Source organism: Euphorbia lathyris, chromosome 9, assembly GCF_963576675.1.
Source record: "Euphorbia lathyris chromosome 9, ddEupLath1.1, whole genome shotgun sequence".
NCBI lineage: Eukaryota > Viridiplantae > Streptophyta > Magnoliopsida > Malpighiales > Euphorbiaceae > Euphorbia > Euphorbia lathyris.
In genome coordinates, this window is record NC_088918.1 from 15221832 (window position 1) to 15229568 (window position 7737).

The 7737-nt window shown below is 27.3% G+C and overlaps 1 long non-coding RNA gene across 1 annotated transcript; it reads right to left on the reverse strand.

Annotated features, from left to right (window-relative positions):
- Positions 1-3310: 3310 nt before the first annotated feature.
- Positions 3311-6999, reverse strand: LOC136207081 (uncharacterized). Its single transcript, XR_010676560.1, has 2 exons — positions 6555-6999; positions 3311-3563 (listed from the first exon to the last, which is right to left on the reverse strand). It is a non-coding gene; the product is annotated as an uncharacterized lncRNA (long non-coding RNA).
- Positions 7000-7737: the final 738 nt, after the last annotated feature.

Consider the following 7737-nt stretch of genomic DNA (forward strand, 5'->3'; position numbering starts at 1 on the left):
TTTTTAACGGTGTTAAAGTCTTTTCCGTTTTTCGGGTAACGGCGAAACCACGGTCCTTTTTTTTTGTAAAACCAAACCACAACGGTTTTTTTGGAACAACATCAAACCACATGGGTTATTTTTAGAATTTACCCTATATTTTATTTATTTATTAGCTTCCTTCAATCCAAATTTTATATTAATGTAACAAACAATATTTATTTATTTATTATTTATGAATTTTAATTATAAAATAAATATCATTTATATTTTAAAAAATCATTTTAAAAATTCTGACGGAAATATTTAAACGTCAACAGAAACGTCAAAACATGATGAGAATATTGACGGATATTCCGTCAGAAAACCGTCAAAATATCCGTCAGAATTCCGCCAAAATAAATTACTGACGCGTGTTTAACCCACGTTTTTCATTCCGTCAAAATTCCGTCAGAAATTCACTTTACTGACGAAAAACATATGGTTACTGGAAATTTCCGTCAGTAAACATGAAATTTCTAGTAGTGAGGTGTATGCCATCACAGTATCAACAAACCTCCAGACCATTGTACCTATCCACTTAAGCTAGCTATTTATGTTTTGTTCTAACTCAAACATAATCCAACACAATTTCATAATTCATAATCTTATGAACTCATATACATTCCCCTTTCTACCATGGTATAATTTCATAACTAATTATCTCGATAGGTAAATACATGAGCAGCTCGATTTTAAGAGAAGCAAAACCTTATATTAATAGATTCAACTATACTGAAAACATTTAAAACTTCACTCCTCAAATCACTATATGTTTAAATAATCACAAATCAAATGATAACCAAATACTCAACATTTATTTTATTATTCTATAACAATATATCAATAGACAATCAAATAAATAGATAAATAGATAGACATATATATATATATATATATATATATATATATATATATATATAAACATAAGCAATTAAGTTTACCTCTCGTCCCAGAAAGCTAATCAAATTATTTGCGTTTTAATTGACCCGTTGCTGGCTTCCCGGAGTTTCGCCGGAGTGCGGTGGTCGGCCGCCGGAAGTTCACCGGAAATGCCGGAATCGCGAACTGAGACTACTATAGGATAGCTAACAATCAGGGGAGTCTAAAAGTACACCCCTTTCACTACGAAAACCGTCTAAAAAGTCGAGATCTAACACTTTCCCGATAAAAATACCCGTTCCGATCACTATACTTTTTGCTCAGAAAAATATCAATAGTGATCTTCAAATGTTCCTCACGAAGCAAGGAATTTAATGGTATAATTTTTATTCTAAAAGCTAACCGGAATGAGGAGTTATGAATGAAATTAGATTGAAAAGGGAGACTCAAAATTGCGGCGGACTGATATGAATGAAATTAGATTGAAAAGGGAGACTCAAAATTGCGGCGGACTGAGAAAGATGAAACTGTTTTTATAATGCCCCCAAACCTATTCCCTTCATTCGCCCTTCTAATTTTAATTTTAATAATAATAATAATAATAATAATAACATTAAAATTAAAATTAAAATGCATCCAGTTATAAATAATAATAATATAATAATAATAATAACAATAATATCAATAATAATAACAATAATTAATGGGTCCACTTATAAAAATTTGTAAATTTTATTTTGTAATGTTATAATTATAGTATATATATTATGACTTTTATTTTATAAAAATACTTTATGAGATTACGAATGTTACAATTCTATCCTCCTTAAAAAAAAATTTCGACCTCGAAATTTGTTATGACATCATCTCAAAAAGTAAGAAAGATCCTAATCTATTGTGTTTCCTTCACACTACTCTAATAACGCGATACCCAATGTAACACTCCATTTAAATAAAAAAAAACTTAATATTAGACCATCGTAAACAACTAAAACATTGAAACATGACTTATATATATATATATATATATTTTTTTTTTTTTTTCATTAACATCTGTTTATACCTTACTTGGTGCATTACTTGTTGAGAAGAGATATATTTAATGGATAATAACTTTTTTTTAGCCCATTATAATCTTCACATATATCACAATACGATATCACTAACCAAACACTTAAAACTTTCTCCTTTAAAATGAAAATGCAAACATGAGCATGAAAATGAGCAACCAAACACCTCCTAAGTATTTATAAATGAAGAGCATTATACTTTTTCTTAAAACATGGCCTTAAATTTTTAATTAAAAAAAAAGCATCTAATATTATATAAAAATTTCTTAACTCATTAAACGAAAATATATTAGAATAGAAATGCAATGTAATCATGTCAATGAAAATAAAGAATTAAGAAAATATTTATATAGGGTAAATTGATTTTTTTTTTAATTTAAGAAAATATTTATATAGGGTAAATTGAATTTTTTTTTTAAAAGAAAAGGAAAAAAAAAAAGAAACATGATTTTGATGTAAGTTTTAAAAGCACACGCATGAAGATGATAAGATATTAAATTAAAATAAAAAAAATTAAGATTAATAATAAAAAGAAAATCCTTTAACTTAGTGCATTTTAGGTTTCCAAGAAAAATAAAATCTTCTGAAACACAAAATTATAACACCATCAAATCATCATCTTTAATCATAAAGAAAAAAATGCTCAACATAAGAAAAAATATATAACTGACGTATAAAGAATTTTCGTAAAAAAAAAAAATTGAAAATTAAATCGTACCTGTATATTAAAAATTGATTGTGCAGGTAACGAGAATATTATATATATATTTTTTTAATGTTTGCATATATGTATAGACACACAAAGCGCGATTCTAATGAAATTACAAAAATACATATTTATCCTTCCGTATTTAATATTTTTATATTATACAATTTTTTTCACCGGCCTAATTGGTTATATCACCAAGACCAAACTCAAAAAGAAAAACAACACCAAAAGAATTTTAGAACGTTACAGTTCTTTACCTTTTTACAGAACTTTATTTTCGAAATTCACGCACTAGACATCACCTCGACTGTAAATGAAACTATGATCTACCATGTTTTCGATATGCTACTCCAATAGCATAACATTTTATCGGCTCTATACTAAATATTTGGCCGGCACCATTATTTATATTGGATGATATGATTCCTCAAAGTGGATGTTAAATGTGATGTTAACATCACATGAATGTTTATGCCATGTTATGGATCCTAGGAATATCACAACATATCTAATACTCCCCAGGAATCGTAAAACTGACGCTCTGATACCATTAAATGTAACCCCGTCCCGGGTCACATTGTTAACACACAGAAATCCAATGAATTATCATAATTGCATGCAAACAACAACATAATCAAATAAAGCCTTCTTATTTATTATTGTCTATAAAAAAAATCAATATTCAAAAAGTTCAATAACCAATAAAACAATGTAACCGATCAATAAAAATTCACTTAATCTAAACAAAGTAATCCACTTCAACAATACATTAAATCCTAATAAATATCCACAAATTTCTAATGAGAATGAGACGCTTGTCCTGGCCAGCCTGAATGTAGGGTAAACCTGAAAATCTAGCAAATAGAAGGACCTTTGAACTTAGCCTGAAAATTTCAACGTGGCAAAGGGTGAGCTGCCTACTCAATAAACATAATTATCTATATTTATATAAATATATATATATATATATATATATATAATTAATTAATTAATTTCATGCATCTTAACTTAACATTTAGTAAATCAAACAATCAACCATCAATCAATCAAGAATAAGATATAAACGTATCATCTCTTATGTGACTCGATTTATCTGAAACAACAAAATTATAATTTATTATCTTTATTTTTAAGGGCCCAGCTAGATTTAAGTGAAATATGTCTAATGACCTTATGGTGTTTAACATCAAAATAGGTATGTGTTATCGTCTACTCTTGCAAGACACACAACCTTGAGACTTCATAATATAAGTACTTTTATAACGGTACTGCTATCGTCTAATCTTGCAAGACACAGTACCCAACCCAATCCAAAATTTAATAGCACCCTATCGTCTCCTCTTTCAAGACAGGTGTATGCCATCACAGTATCAACAAACCTCCAAACCATTGTACCTATCCACTTAAGCTAGCTATTTATGTTTTGTTCAGTCTCTGTTCTTTATTACTGAAAAAAACTGAACTGAACTGAACTGAATGCTACTGAACTGAACTGAATGATACTGAATACTGAACTGAATTTAACTGAATGCTACTGAACTTAACTGAATGATACCGAACTTAACCGAATTTAATCGAACGTAACAATAATGATGATATTAGGCCCTGTTCTTTATTACTTAATTTCAGTAACAATCAGTTCAGTTCAGTAGTAATCAGTTCAGTTCAGTTCAGTATTCAGTTTCAGTATTCAATAATTTATCATTATTTATTATAATTATTATATATTATTATTATTTATATATAATTTATTATTATTATCATTATTTATTTATAATTTATTATTATTATCATTATTTATTTATAATTTCAGCAATTTATTATAATTATTATAATTTATTATATATTAATTTATCTATTTTCATTATAATTATATTTATATATAATTTATGCTTTGTCATTATATATATTATCATTATTTATTATAATTATAATTATTTGGTGCAACTTATTTACAAATTTTGCGAAAAGTAAATAAATATTATATTAATACGTTTACATTACAATGCTCTAAAAAATTAACTGACTCAACTACCTTAATATCTCAAATAGTGCAATTTTATCCCTAATATTAGAAGCCAATAACAATTTTACCCTTAACATTGATAAATTGAGTCAAGATTTTGTATTCATATGAAAATTCATATTTAGACGTTAGGAGTAAAATAACCCCGGACCCAAAACGTTAAAGGTATTTTTGTACCTTAATCTTAATTGTAATAAAAAGTTAAGAGTGTGTATTCATATAAAAATTTGTATTTAATTTCATAGGCTTTAAATTATATATAAATTTGTGTTTGTATGTAATTTATATTTTTAATTTAAATTAGACTCATTTTTATTTAATGTCATAGGATTTTATCGAGCCTAGATTTTATTTGATATTTAATTTAGTTTAATCTTTAATAATATATTTATTTATTATTGATATTTTTTTGGTAGAAATATTATTATTATTATTATTATTATTATAAGCTTATTAATGTCCAATATTATCATTAAATTATTTTAAAGTCTAATATCATCATTATTGTTACGTTTGATTAAATTCGGTTAAGTTCGGTATCATCCAGTTAAGTTCAGTAGCATTCAGTTAAATTCAGTTCAGTATTCAGTATCATTCAGTTCAGTTCAGTAGTATTCAGTTCAGTTCAGTTCAGTTTTTTTCAGTAATAAAGAACAGAGCCTTAGACTTTAAAATAATTTAATGATAATATTGGATATTAATAAGCTTATAATAATAATAATAATAATATTTCTACCAAAAAAAATAATATCAATAATAAATAAACATATTATTAAAGATTAAACTAAATTAAATATCAAATAAAATCTAGGCTCGATAAAATCCTATGACATTAAATAAAAATGAGTCTAATTTAAATTAAAAATATAAATTACATACAAACACAAATTTATATATAATTTAAAGCCTATGAAATTAAATACAAATTTTTATATGAATACACACTCTTAACTTTTTATTACAATTAAGTATTAAGGTACAAAAATACCTTTAACGTTTTGGGTCCGGGGTTATTTTACTCCTAACGTCTAAATATGAATTTTCATATGAATACAAAATCTTGACTCAATTTATCAATGTTAAGGGTAAAATTGCTATTGGCTTCTAATATTAGGGATAAAATTGCACTATTTGAGATATTAAGGTAGTTGAGCCAGTTAATTTTTTAGAGCATTGTAATGTAAACGTATTAATATAATATTTATTTACTTTTCGCAAAATTTACAAATAAGTTGCACCAAATAATTATAATTATAATAAATAATGATAATATATATAATGACAAAGCATAAATTATATATAAATATAATTATAATGAAAATAGATAAATTAATATATAATAAATTATAATAATTATAATAAATTGCTGAAATTATAAATAAATAATGATAATAATAATAAATTATATATAAATAATAATATATAATAATTATAATAAATAATGATAAATTATTGAATACTGAAACTGAATACTGATTACTGAACTGATTACTACTGAACTGATTGTGGGCCTAACTCAAACATATTCCAACACAATTTCATAATTCATAATCTTATGAACTCATATACATTCCCCTTTCTATCATGGTATAATTTCATAACTAATTAAATACATGAGCAGCTCGATTTTAAGAGAAGCAAAACCTTATATTAACAAATTCAACTATACTGAAAACATTTAAAACTTCACTCCTCAAATCACTGTATGTTTAAATAATCACAAATCAAATGATAACCAAATACTCAACATTTATTTTATTATTCTATAACAATATATTAATAAACAATCAAATAAATAGATAAATAGATAGACATATATATATATATAAACATAAGCAATTAAGTTTACCTCTCGTCCCAGAAAGCTAATCAAATTATTTGCGTTTTAATTGACCCGTTGCTGGCTTCTCGGAGTTTCGCCGGAGTGCGGTGATCGGCCGCCGGAAGTTCACCGGAGATGCCGGAATCGCGAACCGAGACTACTATAGGATAGCTAACAATCAGGGGAGTCCAAAAGTACACCCCTTTCACTACGAAAACCGTCTAAAAAGTCGAGATCTAACACTTTCCCGATGAAAATACCCGTTCCGGTCACTATACTTTTTGCTTAGAAAAATATCACTAGTGGTCTTCAAATGTTCCTCACGAAGCAAGGAATTTAATGGTATAATTTTTATTCTAAAAGCTAGCCGGAATGAGGAGTTATGAATGAAATTAGATTGAAAAGGGAAGAACTCAAAATTGCGGCCGACTGAGAAAGATGAAACTGTTTTTATTCTGCCCCCAAACCTATTCCCTTCCTTCGCCCTTCTAATTTTAATTTTAATAATAATAATAATAATAATAATAATAATAATAACATTAAAATTAAAATGCATCCAGTTATAAATAATAATATAATAATAATAACAATAATATCAATAATAATAACAATAATTAATGGTCCACATTATAAAAATTTGTAAATTTTATTTTGTAATGTTATAATTATAGTATATATATTATGACTTTTATTTTATAAAAATACTCTATGAAATTACGGATGTTAATCCCCGAGGCATGGGCTGCATTTGAATCTCTTTCAACAGACGTGCGCTTGTTTCTGCTAAGTTCGAATATCCATCTCGGGAATTAGACTTTTGGGAAGTGTTCTTCTCGAGGAGCTCCAATATCTCTTCTTTGCTGAGAGGCACACATTCTTTAATCTTTGTTTGCTCAGGTTCAGACCTTTGGTGATGGTTCTTCTAGGGCTTTGATGGGAAACAACGGTTGCTCCGGGGCTTTGATGGGGAACGTCGGTTGCTTCAGGGCTTTGACGGGGAACGGTGTTTGCCTTGCCCACGGGGCTTTTAGTCACTCATCGAATACCTTCGCCTAGTATGGTGTCTGCGAGGGCTCCTTGATTTGGAATACATTCACCTAGGTGACAAACTTTGAAAAAAGGCCCTATGGTTTCGAAGAACTCCCAACCAGATTCTTCCTCTCGGACGGGCTTTTTCTTCTCACCCTCATTGGCCTTCCGCAATTATCAC